This window comes from Pinus tabuliformis, chromosome 8 (genome assembly GCF_031772625.1).
Source record: "Pinus tabuliformis cultivar Carrire ecotype Pingquan chromosome 8, CPIR1, whole genome shotgun sequence".
NCBI lineage: Eukaryota > Viridiplantae > Streptophyta > Pinopsida > Pinales > Pinaceae > Pinus > Pinus tabuliformis.
The window spans coordinates 753,080,019-753,102,038 of NC_142294.1; positions in this window are offsets into that span (position 1 = coordinate 753,080,019).

A 22,020-nucleotide genomic window follows, 5' to 3' on the forward strand; every position below is an offset into this window, starting at 1 on the left:
TTGGTTGTGAAGCCTTTGTGCACATTAATAAAGAAAATAGAAAAAAGCTTGAGGCAAAATCAAAGAAATGTACCTTTATTGGATATGGTGTTAATGATTTTGGTTATCGCTTTTATGATTATGAAAAACACAAAATCATTAGGAGCAGAGATGGCATATTCAATGAAAAGGTTTTGTATAAGGATCAACTGCATGAAAAAGAAAAAAGAGAATACACAGTGCTTGACGAGATCACAGAAAAAGTGATGGTGCCTGAAAATCATAATGATCAACATGTAGAACAACAACCACAACAACAACAAGCACCTCAAACACCTAAAAGTGGTGTTAGAATATCTACTAGGATAAGTAGACCCCCTGAACAATACTCTCCTTCATTATGTTATCTATTGTTGACTGATTATGGTGAACCAGAATGTTGTGAAGAACTAGTACAGGTAGAAACTAGGAAGAAGTGGGAGCAAGCCATGAAAGAAGAGATGGACTCCTTAGCACATAACCAGACTTGGGACTTAGTCAGGTTGCCTGTAGGTAAAACAACATTGCAAAATAAATGGGTTTACAAGTTGAAGGAAGAAGATGGAGGTAGAAAAGGGTATAAAGCTAGACTTGTGGTGAAAGGGTTTTCATAGAAAAAGGGTATAGACTTTGATGAGATATTTTCTCTTTTTTTTTAAAATGAATTCAATCAGAACTATTTTAAGTCTAGTAGTAGCTGAAGGTTTGCATCTTGAATAGTTAGATGTAAAGACAACCTTTCTCCATGGGGATTTGGAGGAAGAGATATATATGTAGCAGCCATAAGGATATGAGGTAAAAGGGAAGGAGAAACTAGTGTGTAGATTGAAGAAGAGCTTGTATGGCTTAAAACAGTCTCGAATCTAGTGGTATCTAAAATTTGACAGGTTTATGTCTAAACAAGGTTATACTAGATGTCACCCTGATCATTGTGTTTAGCTCAAAAGGAAAAATGATGGCAGCTATATTATATTTTTATTGTATGTAGATGACATGCTTGTTGCAGGTTCTAACATGCAGGAAATAAATGTGCTCAAAGGAAAATTGGCAAAACTCATTTGCAATGAAGGATTTAGGTGCTGCAAAACAAATCCTTGGTATGAGAATAACTAGAGACGGGAAGAATCGCAAGTTAAAATTGTCTCAAAGTGAGTACATAGAAAAGGTGTTGAAAATGTTTAATATGCAGAATGTAAAACCCGTTAGTATACCTTTGGCTAGCAATTTCAAATTAAGTAAGGAGGAGTGTCCCAAGACATAGGAAGAAATGGCTCATATGTCTAAAGTTCCATATGCATCAGCAGTTGGAAGCTTAATGTATCCAATGGTCTGCACAAGGCCTGATATTGCACATGCAGTGGGAGTTATAAGAAGGTACATGAACAATCCAGGAAAAGAACATTGGATGGCGGTGAAGTGGATTCTCAGGTATTTGAGAGGTACCACATATCAAACATTATGCTTTGGTGGTTCAAACATTGCTCGACAGGGATATGTTGATGCAGATATGGCAGGTGATAGAGATAACAGGAGGAGCACAACAGGGTATGTTTTTACTATAGGTGGAACAGCTGTCAGTTGGGTCTCAAAACTACAAAGTGTTGTTGCAATCTCAACAACAAAAGCAACGTATGTTGCTGCTATAGAGGCTAGTAAAGAAATGATTTGGTTACAAAGGTTTTTGGATGAACTGGGTAAGAAGCAAGAGTTGGGCAGGTTATACAGTGATAGCCAACATCTTGTAAAGAACTTTGCATTTCATTCCAAGACTAAACATGTACAACTCAAGTACCATTTCATACGGTCAGCGTTGGAAGATGGATAGTAGAAGCTAGCAAAGATACACATTAGCCAGAATCCTGCAGATATGTTAACAAAAGTTGTAACCAAGGAGAAACTGAGAATCTACTCAGTTTCAATTGGTCTTCAAGTATGATGAAGAAGATGAGAAACAACCAGGTCCAAAGTGGAGTCATTGTCGAACAAATGAAGTAGCGATGGAGTTGCTATAATCAGTCTCCAAGTGGGAGATTGTTGGGAGTGGAGCCTGATTATCTTCTGCATTCAAAGGTTTCGCCACATTGGACCTCAGTCCATAATGGGCCGGCAATGCCGCCCATAAAATATTCACTGCAGGGGGGTCGAGGGGGGGGGGGGGGCGGCTACAACCTATGGGAGCCCTGCCCCCGAAGCTAAAAATAGTTGTAAAATGTTGTAATTTCATAGTCAATCTGGCCCGTTCATTAGGCAAAGATCAATGGTAGAAGTTATGTTTAATTTATGGTTTTTTTCCCTAGAAGGCAACCCCTCGCTATATATGAAGGAATTGTATTGCGTCTATGTAGATCTGTATTCTGAGTGAGGAAGAGAGAGGAGATTGAGAGAGAAGAGTGAATTACAGTGGATATGTTGTAGGTTGTATCTCTTCAGTTTTCTAGATAATATAAAAGGAAGGACTGACTATTTCTCCGTAGACGTAGCCCAAACTGGGTGACCCACGTATATCTGTGTCTCTCTTGTTTTATGCATTTTCTGTGTTTATATTTCTGCAATATTCTATGTGTTCCATTGCTCTCTAATATATAATTTTTTAACACTAAGAGGTCCAGAAAATTAGAGGGATCCAGGGATAGGCTATCTAAGTGGTCGACTTGTCTCTTGTGGGTTTTTTTGATGATGTTGGATGACTGTGTTTGACGTTTCGTCAATTCCACTTCCTTAAGGTTACCTAGGAGGTCGAATCTAATCATAGTATCCTCTTGTCTCATGTTTACCCCGGTTGGCATGGTTACTTGGGTGGATGTGGGAGGAGGGTGTTAAAGAGTGGTAACAGAGCATGGTTTAACTCTTAGACTAGATGGGTTGAATGTGTTAGTCATGCATGCATGTTAGTTGCATGTGTGTCACTTACACTATATACTTGTTGCAATTACTTGATGTTGGATTAGGGTTGTGGCATGGTTATCGTGGAGAATTTGATGTTGATTTTGTGAAGAGTATTTGAAACTAGTATGTGACTGATTGTATATGGATATTTGTCACTTACATGTTTATTTTATGTCAACTACTTACGTCCTTGTATGTTAGGTTACATTTTCAATATTTTGATTACACGCATCAGTATTATGGGTTGATTGCAAGAACTTATCGATTCTCTTCGATTACATGCGTTTATGCATATTTGTAGTTGGCTAAGCATTTCTTACACATATTGTCAGTTGCATATAGCAATGTGTATAATGGAGTAATGGTTTTTTCATGCATGAGGTCATAGCATGCATTGTTGATATGGCCTTGCATTGATGACTGGACCCTAGTTAGAGTGATGTTTATGAGTTGATACATTTACTTGCGTATGTCGATCTGCTATTATGATTATGTTATACATGTATCAGGATGATTTGGTGATCTTGCAGACAAGGTATCCTCCCTGAGTTATACTAAGGTATGCTAGTTTATTGTGATTTGGTTTATCTAGCATATTACGCATTGCAAGAAGAGAAAGATCAAATGGCTGGCAAGGTGGTAGACTACATAGAATCTCCCTATACATTAGATGAGAAACTTGGTGTGGGGCATACTTCTAATTTGGTAGTTACATTGAGAAGTCTAAAGGACGAGATAAGAAGTTGTAAGGCAGATAATGACTGGATCATACAGGCATAAGAGAAACAAGCAGAGATCAATGCTATACTTCTTCAGAGTTTTTTAGAATTGCAGCGACAAGGGCTGCTTTGGATCCGTATGCACATGAGGATGGGGTAATGGAGAATATGGCAGCAGATCTCCTCATAGACACAGGTCGGATAGATCTGATATAGTGAGAGATGGAAGGTTGTTGGACACCCTTGAAAGGAGGGGCGGTGAGTACAAGTATTATTCAAGTTCTTGTTCTGATAGACATCATGGTCATTGTCACTATCATCCTTACAGGAGGAATGGTAGGGGATACTTGTCGAGTGAGTTAAAGAAAGAAAAACCACCTAATTTTCATGGAGATGTGAAGAAGAAAGAAGATGGATAGAATTGGATACTTGGGATGAAAATTTTCTTTGAGTTGCATGAGTGCACAGATAACATGAAGGCTAGAATATCTATCTTCATATTAAAAGGTAAATCACATATCTCGTCGGAAGGCGTTAAGCTAGTCATAGACATTAGGACAGTGATTTGAGTTGGCAGGTATTCAAGAGGTCTTTCAGGAATAAGTACTTGTTAGAAAGGTACTATGACAGTAAGGGTAAAGAATTGTATGAGTTAAAGATGGGACCAATGACATACGAAGATTATATGACCAAGTTTATGGAGCTATTGAGGTATGTACCATATCTTATTTATGAGAAGGCTAAAGTTCAGAGATTTGTCAATGGTTTGCCATTAGAATTTAGAGATCCTGATTGAGTATGATGAACCTTGATCACTTGAGGAATTTATTGGGAAATTGAAGCATTGCTATGATAAATCAACGCATAAGAATGAATCTCATCATGGATGGAAGGGAAAAGAAAAAGGTAGGGGTAAATAGTAGCCTAAGAGGACAAGGCCTCAACATGAAGATGGGAAAGAAAAGGCTCTACAAAAGAGATTTAATGCGGCTAGACAAGGACATGGGTCACAACAACAACAACATAGAGGTGAGGGAACTAGTTGATTGGAGTGTTGGACATGTGGTGAGGAACACCTTACGAGTGATTGTCCGCAACATCAGGGTGGAAGGCCTAAGATATATAGTGTATAGGAAGCATAAAATGTTGGGGACGTTGGTCAGAGTATTCTACTTATCTATGTAGCAGTGGACAACAGGTAGGAAGAACACCATCCATCTATCATTGAGATGGATGGTAATATTTGTGATCAAGTTATTTCCATTTTGATTGGCCCTAGATCTAATTATAGCTATGTTAATCCTGGATTGTTGGATAAGTGTCGTTTGAATAAGGAATTGCACGCAGAGTGTTGGTTAATATAGTTGGATACAGGTAAAAATAAGTGAGTTCGTCATTGGGTAAGAGCTTGCGCATTTGATTTAATTGGTATGCCTACAACAAAACATTTGAATTTTTTACCATTGGGATCATAGAGTATACATGGAATACTTTGAAAAGAAAGCCCTTGAATCATACCCTTTAAGGCCAGCCTGGTGGAAGCGATTTGTTGATGATACCAATATAAAATGGACTCATGGTAAAATGGAGCTTGACAAGTTTTTTATTCACCTAAATTCTATCTCTCCAGAAATAAAATTTACTATGGAACTAGAAGAAAACATGAGCATCCCATTTTTAGATGTTCTCATCATCAGAAAAGAGGATGGCTCTTTAGGGCATAAGGTTTTCAGGAAGTCAACCCACACAGAAAGTTACCTCCACGCTGATTCCCACCATCACCCAGCCCAGAAGTTTGGTGTTCTAAACACTCTTGCTATCAGAGCCCTTTGAATTTCTGACTCTGAGCATCTGAATGAAGAAAAGAAGCATTTAGTTTCAACCTTTAAGAGTATAGGCTACAAAGAACAAGAGATTAAAAGAGCCATAGAGAAAGCTGAAAGAAGGATGTTATCTCATGAACCTAAGGCTCAAGACCAACCTCAGTGTGGTAGGGTTTTTCTACCTTATATTCATGGAGTAACAGACAAGATTGCTAAGATCCTAAGGAAGAAAAACATAATCACGCAATTCTCAGCACCTGGAACTATTAGGCAAGGTATGAGGTCTGTAAAAGATGATATTGATAAACATCAACTTAAAGGAGTCTATAAAATAGATTGTTCATGTGGAAAAAGCTACATTGGTGAAACAGGTCGCTCCCTGCAGACAAGACTCAAGGAACATGGAGCTGATATTAGGAATGAAAGATCTCGTACTTCAGCCTTGGCGGAGCACTCCTCAAAAACTAAACACCATATCTGCTTGGAAAGCGCCTCAATTGTCGCAAGGGAAGAGCAGCATCATAGATGAAAGATTAGAGAAGCACTTGAAATTATCAAACATCCTCATAATCTGAACAGAGACAATGGTATGGAGATTAGTGGGAGTTGGCTTCCCTTGATCAGAGAAATCAAGATCACCAACACTTCCCAGGTATAGCAATCAGTAGGTAAGGTATCCCTCTCCTATTCTAATATTTAGTAGTTAGTAACCCTATTTTAATAATAATAAATAATAATAATAATAATAATAATAATAATAATTAACATTTAAATACAACATTTACAATAATTACAATAATAGCTATTACTATTATCATTAACTATTATTAAAATTTTATTATTAAGTTAAAAAAAAAATCATAATAATGGGTACCATTTTAATTATTAATATTAATTATTAATTATGATGTCGTAATATTAATTAATATTAATTATCAAGTATCAATATTAATCACCGTTAATTAATTATTAAGTGATTATTAATTAAATATTATTAATAATTTTTATTAACATTAATAATATTGATTTATTAACATTATTAACATTTATTAATATTAATTATTTTAATATATTAATTAATTTATATAACAATTAATTAATATATTAATTATTATTAATACTAATATAATTTCAAATAATAATTTTAAATAAAATTTTAAATAATTTTAAAATATTAATACAATATACTAAATTTTCTATTCATTAAATACTAATATATATTAAAAATAAATAAACATTTGACATACAAAATAAAATACATTAATAATATTGAGTTATTAACATTAATAATATTGATTTATTAACATTATTAACATTTATTAATATTAATTATTTTAATATATTAATTGATTTATATAGCAATTAATTAATACATTAATTATTATTAATACTAATATGATTTCAAATAAAAATTTTAAATAATTTTAAATATTAATACAATATATTAATTTTTCTATTCATTAAATACTAATATATATTAAAAATAAATAAACATTTCACATAAAAATAAATAAATAAATAAATAAAATAACATAACATAAAATAAAATAAAATAAAATAAATAATATTATATTAACATATATTAAATATTTAATGATTATTATTAGCATTAAGGTTAAGGATTTTAATAATAATAATTTAAATTAATATATTAACTCATCAGTAAAAATTAATATATTAAACTCAACAGTAAAAATAAAAATAATTTATTCAAAAATCTACAATTAAATATTAAAAAATCAAGCCGACATTCAGCTGATCCTTAAATCTATTCTCTTCATAACTATTTATTTCCTTCAAATAATCTCTTCTTATATCATCATTCATAAGTCCTGATGATGGATCCCAATTGGGATTTGAAACGTTGATAGAAAAATGGTTCGTACTGTGGATTCTCCGGTAATTGAGTCAAAAGATATAAACCATAGATTTCTTAAATCCAGATCATAAAGTATGTTGTTGGGCATTGATTGGTTGTATCTACCTAGAACCAAGATTGATTGCTATGACAAAGATATTGACTGTGTTGATGACAATGCAGAACCTAGAGTCTGGCATGGTAAGAAGAAATCCACATCAGTTAGGATGGTGACAACTATGCAAGCAAAGCGTCGCTACAGGAAAGGATGCAAGCTATTTGAAGTACACATTTCTAGTGATAAGAGTAAGGAGGTTGAGGATGTAGATGTGTTGAACATATATCAAGTGTTGCAGTAGTTTGAGAATGTATTCCTTGAGGACATTAAAATGTTTCCACCTCATAGGGAGGTAGACTTTTTGATTTAGTTAGTGCTAGGGGAAGATCTAGCATCGAAATCACCTTACAAGATGAGCACACCTACGTTGGTTGAGTTAAAATTGCAGTTGAAGGAAATATTTGACAAGGGACACATTATGCCAAGTGTATCACCATGGGGTGCACTGGTTTTGTTTTTGAGGAAGAAATAGTGTACTCTTCTATTATGCATTGATTATAGGAATTTGATCAAAGTGACTATCAAGAATAGATATCCTTTGTCGAGGATTGATGACTTGTTTGACCAGCTGAATGGAGCAGCAATGTTCTCGAGGATTGACTTGAGATCCAAATACCATCAGGTACACACCAAAGAGGAGGACATTTACAAGTCTTTTTTTAGGACCTGGTATGAGCATTATGAGTTTGTTGTTGTTCCATTTTGCTTAACTAGTGCTCCAGGCTCGAACTACTTTCATGTTTTTAATGAATAGTGTGTTGCATCCATATTTGGATAAGTTTTTTATTGTGTTCATTAATGATATACTAGTATATTCTAAAAATTTGGAAGAGCACACTGAGCACTTAGCAACAGTATTAAGGTTGTTGAGGGAGTATCAGTTTTATGATAAGCTCAACAAGTGTAGTTTCTTTGAGACTGAGGTGCACTACTTGGGACATGTTGCCTCTAAGGAGGAAATTGCAGTAGATCTAGAGAAGATGAGGGCCATCATGGAGTGGGTAGCTTCTAAGAGTGTGGATGAGGTGAAATCTTTCATGTGTCTAATAGGATATTATAGGAGGTTCATCAAGAACTTCTCACATATTGCTTATCCCATTACATCATTACAGAGGAAAGGTAAGAAGCTCGAATGGATAGAGGAGTGTGAGTATATATTTGAGCAACTTAAGTAGTTGTTGACACATGCACCAGTGCTACAGATTGCAGATCTGAACAAAGAGTTTGTGGTATGCACAAATGCTCGCAAGAGAGGGCTTGGTTGAGTCCTTATGTAGGATGGACAGGTGGTATGTTATGAGTCCCTGAAACTAAATGAGCATGAGTAGAACTACCCTACACATGATCTTGAGTTAGCAACGATTATACATGCACTGAAGATGTGGAGGCACTATCTTCTTCGCAGGCAATTTGTGCTTATGAGTGATCACATTGGGTTGAGGTATTTGTTTGACCAGCTAAATTTGAACTTCGGAAAGGTTATATGGTTTGCCATGATTAGTGAGTTTGATTTTGAGATCAGGTACATCAAAGGTAAATAGAACAGGGTGGAATATGCTTTCAGCAAATGGGTACATGTACAACACTTGGCAACTGTGACCTCATATGGGACGGAATTATAGGATATGATCTTCCAGGAAGGACAACATGATGTCAGGTATATGTATATTGTGCATAGGTTGCAACAAGGTGATAGTGCATGTACAGGTATAGGTCATGGTACAACTACATGTACAGGCGAAGGTACATGTACATGTAGTGGTACAGGTATAGGTATAGGTGTAGGTGCACATGGCATGGGCTATTATCTTACAACATATTGATTGGTCAGGTTCTGAGACATGAAGTATGTACAAGATAATAGTGAGATAAACAAGGTGATCTTGAGTGAGTTTTATATGAGACCATATTTAGGTCACCGAGGTTATCATAAGACAATGGTAGTGGTAAAGAGATATTACTATTGGCCAAATTTAAAGAGGGATGTAGCAGAGTTTGTGGCTTGATGTTTTGATTGTCAACGAGTGAAGGAAAAGTTTAAACATCTAGGTGGTCTACTACAACTGATTGTGATTCCATAATGGAAATGTCATTTCCATGGAATTCATCATAGAGTTTCCGAAGATAGTGAAGCAACATGATTCCATCATGGTCATTATGGACATGTTGACAAAGGTTCCACACTTCATTCTGGTGAAGTCTATGTACTCAGCTAGCGATGTGGATAGGTATTCATAAGAGAAGCATTTATACTACATGGCATTCCAAAGAAGATTGTGTCAGAAAGGGATGCAAATTTCACTTCCAAGTTTTGGAAGGAGTTATTTGCAGGTTTGGGCATAGAGTCGGCCTTCAACACAACTTATCATCCACATATAGATGGACAGACAAAGAGGGTCAAAAAGATATTAGATGGCATGTTGAGGATGTATGTGATGTATTAGCAACATAAATGGTAACAATATCTCCCTTTGGTAGAGTTCACATACAAAAATGATTATCAAGAGTCACTGAGGATGATTCCTTTTGAGGAATTTTATGGGCAGCGTTGTAACACTCTCATCAGTTCGAATGATCTAGTTAGCAGACTATTGGTTGGACCATATATGTTGGAAGACATGGAACAAGAGATGCAGGTTATCAAGAAGAATCTATAGGCAACACATGATAAACAAAAGAGTTATGCAGATAGGAACAAGTTGTTCAAGGAGTTCCAAGTTGGGGAACAAGTTTACTTGCACATCAAACTCAAGAAGAGTTCCTTGTAGATTGGATCATGTGCCAATCTGACACCATAGTTTTGTGGACCCTTTAGTATCGTTGGGAGGATTAGGACAATAGCCTATCAACTTGCATTGCTACTGACAGTGAAATTCCATGATGTTTTCCATGTGTCTTGGCTTAAGAAGTATGTCAAGGATGTTGATCCTGTGATTGATTGGTCTATATTGTAGGTGGAACGAGATGGAGAATTCTAGTTGAAGCCTTATTTTATATTGTAGAAAAAGGTGCTCATGCTCCGGAATCGAGCAATCGAGCAAGTTAAACTGCAATGGAAGAACTTTGGGCCTGATAAAGCTACATGGGATATGTAAGATCAGATGTGGGCCATGTATCGTTCCTTGTTTTCCAGTTGAGGCAAAGAGACTTGATATGGTGGTTTGGTATTTTCTTATGGTGGTTTTGTATATGTTTTATGGTGGTTTAGTATATGATTTATTATGGTTTGATATATGCTATATGTTTGATATGTGCTTAGATACGATGACTAGTATAAGTTTGATATATGTTTTGGTATATGATTTGCCATATGTTTTGGTATCTATATTTCTGATGATTTTGTTATATGTACCCATGTGTATGGATGTAAACACTGTAATGAGCTATGTTATAGAGCTCCAATATGAGATATGGGTGTCATTTCATTATGGTTATGTTATCATGTTATTATGCTATCATGTGGTTATGTTATCATGATGTTATGATGTCATGTGGATTGGCACGTAACATGATGATCATTATAAATATCGTAACGAGTTGTGGTATAAAGCTCCATTATGTGGTATGTTGTCACGTTGTCATGATGTTCTTATCTTGAGAATATATTTCATTGTAAATACTACATCGAGTTGTGTTATAAAGCTCCATAAGAGGTACATCTTCTTTCAGTAGGTTTCTAAGGTATATGAGTAATTGAACACCAAGGATAGTGTCCCCCAAGGGGGAGGGTCCTGTAACAACCCTGGTGAAAATTCCATGTAATAAAAGTTAAAAACAATAACCACGGATGAATGGGACACTTCTTCCAACCTAAATGTTGGGCAAGACATCCTAGGGGGTGTTCATTTGGTTGTTCATGGCTAAGGAAATTGGAAAAGGAAAGGGCTAAGGCTTTGGAAAGGAAAAATGGCATTTTTGGCAAAACTATTTATGAAAATAATGGCATTTAAGAGAAAAAGGAGGTGAAATGTCATAGGTTACATGTGAGGAGGAAAATGAAGGAAAATAATGGAGAATGAAGAAAATAAAGGCTTCATTCATAAAAAGGATTCTTAGGATCAGTTGGTAACCTTTTTTAATTTTAGCTTTGGAGTTCTTTCATTATTCTCTCTCTCTCTCATACTATTCGACACTTAGAGTTTTCTTGGAGCACTTTGGCATTGGAGCAAGAAAGTGAAAGAAGGCAAGAGGAGGTAAAGATCAAGAAGGGAAAGGGAGGATCAAGCAGCTCCAACAAGCTTCATTGCATCTATCAAATTGCATGTGTATTTTCCTTGATAGATTTGACATGCATGGGATTACATGTGTTCCTTTTCTACCATGGCATGGGTTTTTCCAAGTGTGAAAATATTTTTAGCCTAGCCTTTCCATTTCCTAATAGCTTTGATGATATGGGTTCTCTCACTTAGTTTATGTGGGATGGACGGATTGGATTCGAAGATGAGTGGGGCAGGTCTTTGAATTGATAAAAACATGGTGTAGCGGTCCCTAAACTAGAATGAGGATGCACGAAGCCACTGGCCTAGTAGCCCCTAAACTAGACTATGGGTTGCGGTAAGCCAGATTGTGTACCTTGGCAGGCCTAGGAATAATTGACGGTGAATGGAGGGATATACAATAAAGCCGAGAGGTGGATTCTCTCTTCGTTGGACCGAGTGATTCCGGGATGGAATGCATGGTAAATCTTGGAGGTTATGTCTCGGTGCAGGGCCTAGTAATCCCTATATTACACTGTGGATGCACGGTAAAGCCTGAAACTAGGATGCACTCAAATTCCTCATGGTGTAGGTGAAGAACTCCGGTGGCATCCATATTGATTCATGTTTTTTATGTGTTCTATGAGTCCCACATTCATGCTTGGAATATTGCATAGGGGTGATTGGATGAAGAGAGACTTGGCTCAGCCAATCTGTGGTCAACTGGAATGTGGTAGTCCCATCACCAGTTGGTTCATCGCATTGATTAATGAGAAATTCATTCCATTGATTTTCATGTGTAAATTTTCTGGTGTATATATGGATTTTGATGGCTGATATGTTGATTGTATTTTTGTTCCTATTATGTTGGTTATATGCACATTTTATGACAACAATTATGTTTGGATCTCAACATGTTTTTACTTGTATATGAATACCTAATAGATGAATATGCAGCAAATGAAATGAAGGAACAATGGTTTATATTGATTATCAGATATGTATGAGATCCCTACACTTAATTATGTTGTTTACTGATCTAATTTAGAATATTAGATTGTTGTGCTAAGATCCTCCTCATATTAGAAACAAAATTCTTTCATTCTGCTTAAGGATTCATGATTTTTTTTTGCAAGTGAAATGATGAGTTTTTATGTTAATTTTATGAGAAATTTAACATAAATAAGAGACTAAACAATAGCATAAACATGTACATAACATCATAAAAATCACGTTACGACAGAACATGATAAATGAGTTCACTCGTCCTCGGCTACGTCTCCTTGGTCCAGCTTCCAATGGCTTGGGCCTCTCTATTATGCTCAAAAGTGTAAAAATATGTGTTTACAATGCAGAAATTATTTTGAAACCTACTCCCATGAGTCCAGAATGTCCAAAAATGGCTATCTCGCCTCTTTTTGCATCCAATTTGATCAAAAACTGAAGAATTTATGACCTCTCCTTGTTTTCTCAATATTCACTCCACAAATTGCACCATTTCCAGCATGATCCTACAATTTCGCTCCGAAAAGCGCTAAATGGGTGAAAATTTCACCATGTGACAACCATAAACTATCGGCACCAACAACTCCATCACAAATGACAATCAGTGGGTCTTATGGTTTGTGAACGCGGCATGGGCAATATGCGATTGCAATAAGCAACGGACCTGACATAACTATCAACTACAATATAACTGTATCATATCTGGAATATATCGCAATCGGCGAAGCTAGTGTAGTACATATAATAAGACTTTGTACTGTGATATATGCGATTAAACGATATCACAATCACAATCTAACCATGTAGGGGCCAATTCTGTAACACTTCCCTTCTACGATGTGCTATTGCGATCATCATATCGCAACCCTAACTTGCTCTGGGGCGATTGTTTAATGACTTCCCTGTTGCGATGTGCGATTGCAATTATTGCATCGCACCCTAGCTTTCTCTGGGGCCGATTCTTTAACATCGACAGACCTACAATATGAGATTTACGAAATGCGAGGCTAATGGCGGCCTGCCACTTGGTCCTTCCCCATTCGCTAAAGAGTCCTGCCACGTCATCTTCTCCTGCCATCTGTCCAAGTCAATCCTAAACCTTAACTTGCTCTAACTTCTTCATATGAGCTCATATTTGAGTGTTGTTCACACCATTGGAATTAGGATGATGAGCACTTCGATCTGAAGCTAAGTTTATTGATATTATTCCACTTTGCGTTTTAGCCTAATTTTGAGCACCTAATCACTCCGGCCCACTAGAAGCCATTTGGATCACAAAATATCACTTCCAATTGTCTAGTATGTGAGGGTATAGTTCCCTCACCTTTCCAACCTCCATCCATTTGGCTTTTAAAGTATTTGTACCCTTGATCCCCACTCGAAGATAATCAATGCTTCCCCTTTTTGATATCCTTGTTCATCTGTCAAGTATAGTGTCTTGCAGAAGCTCATCAAGGAATTATGGAGAAAAGTATTCAATAGATGAAATTTGAATATTCTCTCCTTGATCTTCAATCAAGGTAGGCTCATACAACCTTAAATTCTCAACATTAATAACAACATAAATTTTCATAAATGAAGGCAAATCCATCCTGAAGGCATTGTTACCAATATTTTCCAAAATTCTGAATGGACCATATCTAATTGGTTTTAGCTTTTTACCTTCTCCTTGGAGCCTCTCCTTGTTAATGTGAAGCCAAATTTCATCACCAACTTGGAAGTTGTGATCTTGATGATGCTTTTCATGACTTTCTTTGTACTTGCCTTCGCTTTTCTCAAGTTTTTCTTGAACCTTTTGGTGTACTAATTGGATTTGTTCAATGAACTTTCTTGCTTTGTCTATGTCGCTATGACCTTCAATAGCAACATCTTTGACAAAAATAAAATACAAAGGATGTTTAGGCAAGTATCCCAAGAATGCCTCAATTGGTGAACTTTGAGTTGAAGAGTTCCTGGTTTGGTTGTAAGCATGTTGGATATAGTGCAAATGTTCATCCCACAACTTAGGATGCTTGTTGCGATACCCATTAAGAACATGTATCACTATTCTATTCACCACCTCCGTTTGACCATCTATTTTTGGATGAAAGGATGTACTCTTTTTCAATTTGGTGTCCATTAATCCCCACAAATTTGACCAAAAATTCCCAACAAAGAGAGAATCTCGATCACTAACAATGGATGTGGGAAATCCAAAATGCACCTAAACATTCTGAAAGAATAACTGAGCAGTTTGTTCAACTGTAAATTGCTTTGTACATCGCATCAAAATACACATTTTTTTGAACCTATCCACAACTACATACAAATAGTCATGAACTCTTTTTTACAATGGAAGACCTCCTACAAAATCCTTAGAAACACTCTCCCACAGTTGTGAAGGAATCAGAAGTGGTGTGTACAATCCTAACTTCCTATTGATAGGCTTACGAATTGCACATAATGAACATCCTTTAATAAAATGAGACACACCTTCAAGCATACAAGGCCAGTAAAAATACCTCTATAGAGATGCCACCATCATACTTACACCGAAATGACCAACAATAAGAGAAGTATGTGCCTCTCTTATGATGTTAACTCTTTCTCCCTGTGGAATAGAAAGCTTTCCAAGATGGTACAACAAGTTATCATGCAAATGATAATCTAATTCCTCTACTTGGTTACCTTGACTCAAGCTTGCATAAACATCTTTAAAGTCATTATCTAATGCATATTGCTCAATATAAATTTCATGTAAAACAAAATTATGCTTGCATAAAGTAGCTGCACTAACAATAGGCCTAGAAAAAATATCAAAAACTTTATTGAAGATACATTTTTTATACCTAATTACCAAGTGGAATTGTTGAAGAAAACCTATCCATTGGAGGTGCCTTGATTGTTGTAACTTTGATTGAGATTTCAAGTATTTCAATGGTTGAAGATCAGTGTGAATGATTGTTTCCTTATCCATCAAGTAGTGTTTCCATGTTTTCACACTTTCCACCAATGCATTCGATTCCTTTTCATATGTAGGATAGTTAATCTCTGCACCATTAAAAATTTCCAAATGAAAACAAATAGGTTTACCATGTTGCATAAGGACTGAACCCATGGCGTAGGTACTAGCATCAGTCTATATCTAAAATGACCGTCTCAAGTCTGGAAGTGCAAGTACTAGAGTTGTACTGATCTTTTCCTTCAATGCATTAAAGGCCTTTTATTGTTTGCCTCCCCACTGAAAAACCTTTTTCACACCTGTCAAAACATGCAAAGGAGTAGCTATAAGAGAAAAATTAGAAATGATTTTCCTCCAATATTTGGCTGCTCCCAAAAAAAATCTTCCCTAAGTAACTATCTTGGGCCTTGGCCAATTCACAATGACATCAACCTTGGAGGGATCTATTTTCAACTCACCTCCTCCAACAATATGACCCAGGTAAACTAAAGAAGCTTTTCCAAACTCACACTTTGACATCTTAAGAGACGACTATTCTTTTTTCAAGACATCAAGTACTTTTATTACATGCATGACATGTTCATCATGATATTTACTAAAAATTAATATGTCATCTAACTAGACTATGAAAAAATCATAAAGAAATGGCCTCAACACATCATTCATCACACACATGAATGTAGTAGGAGCATTACATAAACCAAAAGGCATAACTAGCCATTCAAACAAACCTTGTTTTGTTTTGAATGTTGTATTCCAAATGTCTCCTTCAGCTATTCTAATTTGATGGTAGCCACTTATTAAGTCCAACTTAGTAAAATACTTTGCATATTTCATTTGATCAAGTGAATCATCTTTTCTAGGTACTGGGTAATGGTTCTTTACCATAATTTTGTTCAATGCATGAAAGTCCACACACATGCACCATGTTCCATCCTTATTTAGTACCAAGACAATAGGTGAATCACATGGTGAGGAATATGGTATGATGATCCCTTCATTCAAAAACTCTTGAATTTTATTCTTAATTTTTGCGCTTTCCATCACTGACATCCTGTACATGCCAATGTTAGGAAGAGGACAATCTTGCTGCAACTATATCTCATGTTGGATTCCTCCCTTAGGAGGTAATCCCTTTGGTTCCTGAAACATCTCGTCATATTGGTTAACTATGCCAACCAATTCATATTTCAAATTTTAATCACAACCTTTGAAAGCTTCATTATCAACATCATTCTTGGGTTTGATCATTAGAAGCACAAAATTCTTACTCAAATTCACTAGTCTTTTCATCTACCCTGCGTGAACAAGCTAAATATTTATTTTGTTTCTATGATCTCTCACAGTACATTCTACTCCATCTTTGAATAAATGATATTTATTTTCATGTCTATGGAAGATATCTTTTCTTTCATAAATGTATGGGCTTACCAAAACTATGCCATAGATATCTAACGGCACAACATGAAGCTCCACTTCATCCATGAAACTTGTAGTAATGGAAAATTTTAGTTTACACTTTCTAGTAACATGGAATTGCACATTTTCACACATCCATCCAAGTGGATATGGTTTATGATGTGGAACGATTTCCAGGTTTAAAATTTTGGCAATGTTTTCAAAGATAAGATTGGCTTGAGAGCTACTACCGAAAAGTGTATCAATCTTGTTATGTTTTGAGATCACCCTTATGTGAAAACGTTCTATTATCCTCTTTTCATTTATAGTTTCATTTTGTGGGTTTGAAGAACTAGTGCTAGAAATGGATTCTTTTCCTTTTAACCCCATGGAAGTGATTTTAGTTTCATCACCCGAATCGGATACCAAATCCTATTGAGTGGTTACAGTTGTATTTTTTTTCCCTTGTTGTTGTTTCTTTATGGTCTCATTTCGGGATGAAGCTTCCAACAATGAGCTTCATTGTGACCCTCTCTGGAAAATTTTTTGCATGTAACTTTCTCTCTTTCTGTTTTGATAGATGAATTTTTCTTTTCCTTCCCTTTGAAAGCCTTTTCCTTTCCTTTATTCTTAAATGACTTTTTACTACCTTCTTATGGGGTGTTTTTATCTCTTGCCTCAAGATAAGTGGCTTGCACACACACATCACCTATATTATTTGCATTAAACATTAAGATAATATGCGTAAGGTAACTATGTAAACCCCATATGTACTTCAGTAATGTGTCCTGTGATTGCAAATCTAAACCTAACATCAAAGACCTTTTTCTGAATTTTTGGGTGTAATCTTGCACATTTTGACCTTTAAGCTGTCTAAAGTTTTGCCCATTCATAATGGCTTTCTACATATAATCTAGAGCGTTGAATTTTCTTTTGATTGCAGCAATGAAATCATTCCAAGAAATTGAGATCTTACCATGTTTTTTAATCTCCTCTTGGGTATTTGATTCCCACCATACTAGTGTTGCACCCTCGATTCTCAAAGGAAGCTAACTGAATCTTTATGTCATCCTCTTGAAGGTTTTGAATCCTGCAATAGAATTCCAACTGAAAAATCCAATTATCAAGCTTCTTTGCATTCACTTCACCATTATACATGGGAAACTCAAATTTAACATCAAGTTTTGAAAAAGGTGATTTACCAGTTCCTTTTGAAGTGTGATGATGAGTATGAGTAAGGGTTGTGTTAGTGGAAGGGGGTGAATATGCTTGTGAAGAATAATATGAAGAAGATGGTGGAGAGGGTGGAGGTTTGTCTCCACTTACATTACCTTCTTTTCCATTACCTCCTCTTGAAGAGCCTTCTCCTTTGGGAGGTTTGGAACTTTCCCCTTGTAACCTGGTATTCCTCTCTTCATGTTATGAAACCAGCTCACAAAAAGATAGAAAAGAGAGATAAACGCCTTATAATTTAGCCTCTTCAAGGGGGAAACCTCCTTTACATTACACAAATGAACTATTCTTGGATGATACAAATGACAAGACCTCCTTTCTATATATAGGAGTCTAAGGGGTCATAATATAATCAGAGCCGACATAACAATAATAATGTAAGGGCAAAATAATAACAATAGTGGGCTTCTATGGGGCACAATAATAACAATATGGGGACTACATGGGAACAACATTATAATAAGGGGGTTGTACTAATAACAATAAGGGGTTACACTAGTAGTATAGGGACCTAAGATGCCCCTCTCCTTCAAAAAGTGTTGTCCTCAGTGCTTGAGTAGTTCTTGATGCGTTTGTATAAAATTCTTGTCCTCCCATGTGGAATATTAAGTGGGTAAGTTCTTGCACTTGATGAGATACTCTGGAAATGATTGATTTCATAGTTGTCGGGTTCTGTTTCTATGACTGCTCCAGGTTCCAATATGATTTTTCCTTCCTCATCAAGTTATGGCAATATTGTTTGAACTAGGATCTTCTGCCACTTTTGAATGAGTGGCCACACTTCTTCGTCATTCTTCCATTCATCCCTTGCTTCATTTATCCAATCTGGTTGGATAATAGAAATAGAATAAAACAATGCTTCCACGTCCTCATCATTTCTTGAGAGTGCATCTGCAACAACATTTTTCTTCCCTTTTTTGTAGATGATTTCAAAGTCATAACCCAACATATTTGTGACCCATTTTTTATGTTCTTCTAAAGATAATCTTTGTTCTAAAAGGTATTTAAGACTATCATGATCCATTTTTACCTTGAAGTGTCTTCCCATTAGGTAAGGCCACCATTTCTTAAGTGCATGCCGTATTGCCCACATTTCCTTCTCATTAATAGCTTGCTTGAGATGTATCCATAAAAATACGCAATTGCCTACATCAATACTTTTTTCACTGCGATGTTGATCTACCTGTTGTTTCATTTGATTCTACAGCAAAGTGGTGCTATCCTTTAAAATTTGGATAACTTGTTATTGATCCTCGATGTGATCTTTCAGTGCTTTAATCTTTTTCTTCTTGATATGTCCTTCTATCTTGAGAGTTTGAGGAGTGGTAATTTCTTCCAATGCATTAGAAGATATGGTCGGATTCATTTCTTGATGCTCGATGTGATGTTTCACTTCTTGAACATTTTCCTTCTTGATATGTCCTTCTATCTTGATAGTTTGAGGAGTGGTAATTCTTTCCAATGCATTACAAGATATGGTCGGATTCATTTCTTCTTTCTAGATGTGTTCTTTCACTTCTTGAACCTTTTTCTTCTTGATATGTCCTTCTATCTTAAGAGTTTGACTGGTAATTCTTTCCAATGCTTTATAAGATATGGTCGACTTCATTTCTTCTTGCTCTGGGGTTGGTTCCTGGTGTATATACTCTTCTTTTGATGTTTCTTGATCCTTTTCTTCCTCCTCTTCACAATCTATGTAAAATAATTTCTTCTCAGCACACCAATGACCTTTAATGTATTTGTTATCACAATTTTAACAAAGCCCTTTTTCTCTTTTCTCTTCCAATTATTGTGGTGTCAACCTTGTAGGTTGTGGAAAGCTAGGAGAAACAACACTTCCATCTTTATAGTTGTGAGGGGTAGACTTCTTTGTTGCCATAATTTTGCTTTCCACTTTTCTTTCCAACCTGAATGCCTTCTCCAATGAATCAGGTTCCCAAAGATGAACCTCATGTTGAATGTTATCTTTTAAAGTCCCTATGGAGACATTAATCCTCTGCTTCTCTAGAATATCATTTTCCCTTATATTCAATTTTTGAAAGTCCCCAATGTGGTCTGCCATTGAACACTTTTGTTTGAGATTTATCAATTGGCTATAGAAGGTGTTTCTCTTTGTATCCTCATAATGTGCTATCATTTCCTCCGTGAAAATTGACCACATAACAAGTGGTTTACGAGAAAAAAGCCCTTTATACCATAAAAATTGATCCAGTTCTAAATAATTAGATGCAATACGTACCTTTTGTAACAATGGTATGCCATGTAGATCAAAATATTTCTCCATCTGTAGTATCCAATTTACCGGATCCTTGCCATCAAACTTCCTCATCTCGCTTTTTCTTGATTTTAGGAGCTCGATCTTGAAACGATTGTAACTCTATAATTTTAGATCTTCAAGTTCTGAAATTTCATCTTGTAGTAGCCCTCTGAGTCCTCTTTCTAACCCCAAAAGTCTTATCAAGATTGGATTTTGTAAGGAAGCATTATGTCAAATCTCCCACGATGACCCGATTATAGACTGGTTCAGTAGAGCGAACTTGTACGAAGTTCCATGTGTCACTGTTTCAACCTTAGGACTTGAAACCAATGCACAGAACACTACAGTCTGTCCTCTTTCTGTAACTTCTTACAAAATTTCAATTTTATTCTCAGAGAGAAAGTTATGACGATTTTCCCAAGCTCACCTGTTTAGGATGTAATTCAGGAGCCTGCAGAAACCCTAAATGTCTTAGATTATATCTCCAAAAATATAGTGAGATAAGACCTGAAATTTGGACGCGAGGTTCAAACCGCTTTCCTCTCAAATGGGTTTTTTTTTAGCTTTTGAAACTTTGTATCGAAACAGTTATAGTGAAAATTCCACGATGACCTGTTTGGAGCAGCGAACCCCTAGAATCCAAAGCTCTGATACCAAATGTTATGAAACTAGCTCACAAAAAGATAGAAAAGAGAGATAAACACCTCAGAATTCAGCCTCTTCAAAGGTGCAACCTCCTTTACATTACACAATTGAACTATTCTTGGATGATACAAATGACAAGACCTCCTTTCTATATATGGGAGTCTAAGGGGTCATAATATAATTAAAGCCAACATAACAATAATAATGTAAGGGAAAAATAATAACAATAGTGGGCTTCTATGGGGCACAATATAACAATATGGGGACTACATGGGAAAAACAATATAATAAGGGGGTTGTACTAATAACAATAATGGGTTACACTAGTAGTATAGGGACCTAAAACTTAATAGAGGACCTTTACTGTCTCTGTCATATCAAAGAAATCCTTTCTGAAGGTATACTCATCTTCTGTAATGCTTTTAGGTTCTCCTTCATGAGACATGATCTCTGGAGTCTCAACTGCAACTCGAGGCTAAACTGGTGTTGGATACTATGGCAACCTTGCTCTCCTTCCCCTTGTCCCAACATTAGGGCTTCCAACCAGCTTCCCTTCTCCTCTTTTGAGTTTTAACCTTGTAAGCATGACATAAACTTGCAAAAACTTAAATCCCTATTTCACAAAGAAAACATAGAGCTCTGATACCAAGATTATCTGATTTATAATATTAGATTGTTGTGCTAATATCCTCCTCAGATTAGAAACAAAATGCTTTCATTGTGCTTACGGATTCATGATTTGTTTTTGCAAGTGAAATGATGAGTTTTTATGTTAATTTTATCAGAAATTTAAGATAGATATGAGACTGAACACCATCATAAACATGTACATAACATCATCAAAAATACATTACAACAAAACATAATAAAGGAGTTCGCCCCTCCTGGGCTATGTCTCCTTGGCCTAGATTCCAATGGCTTGG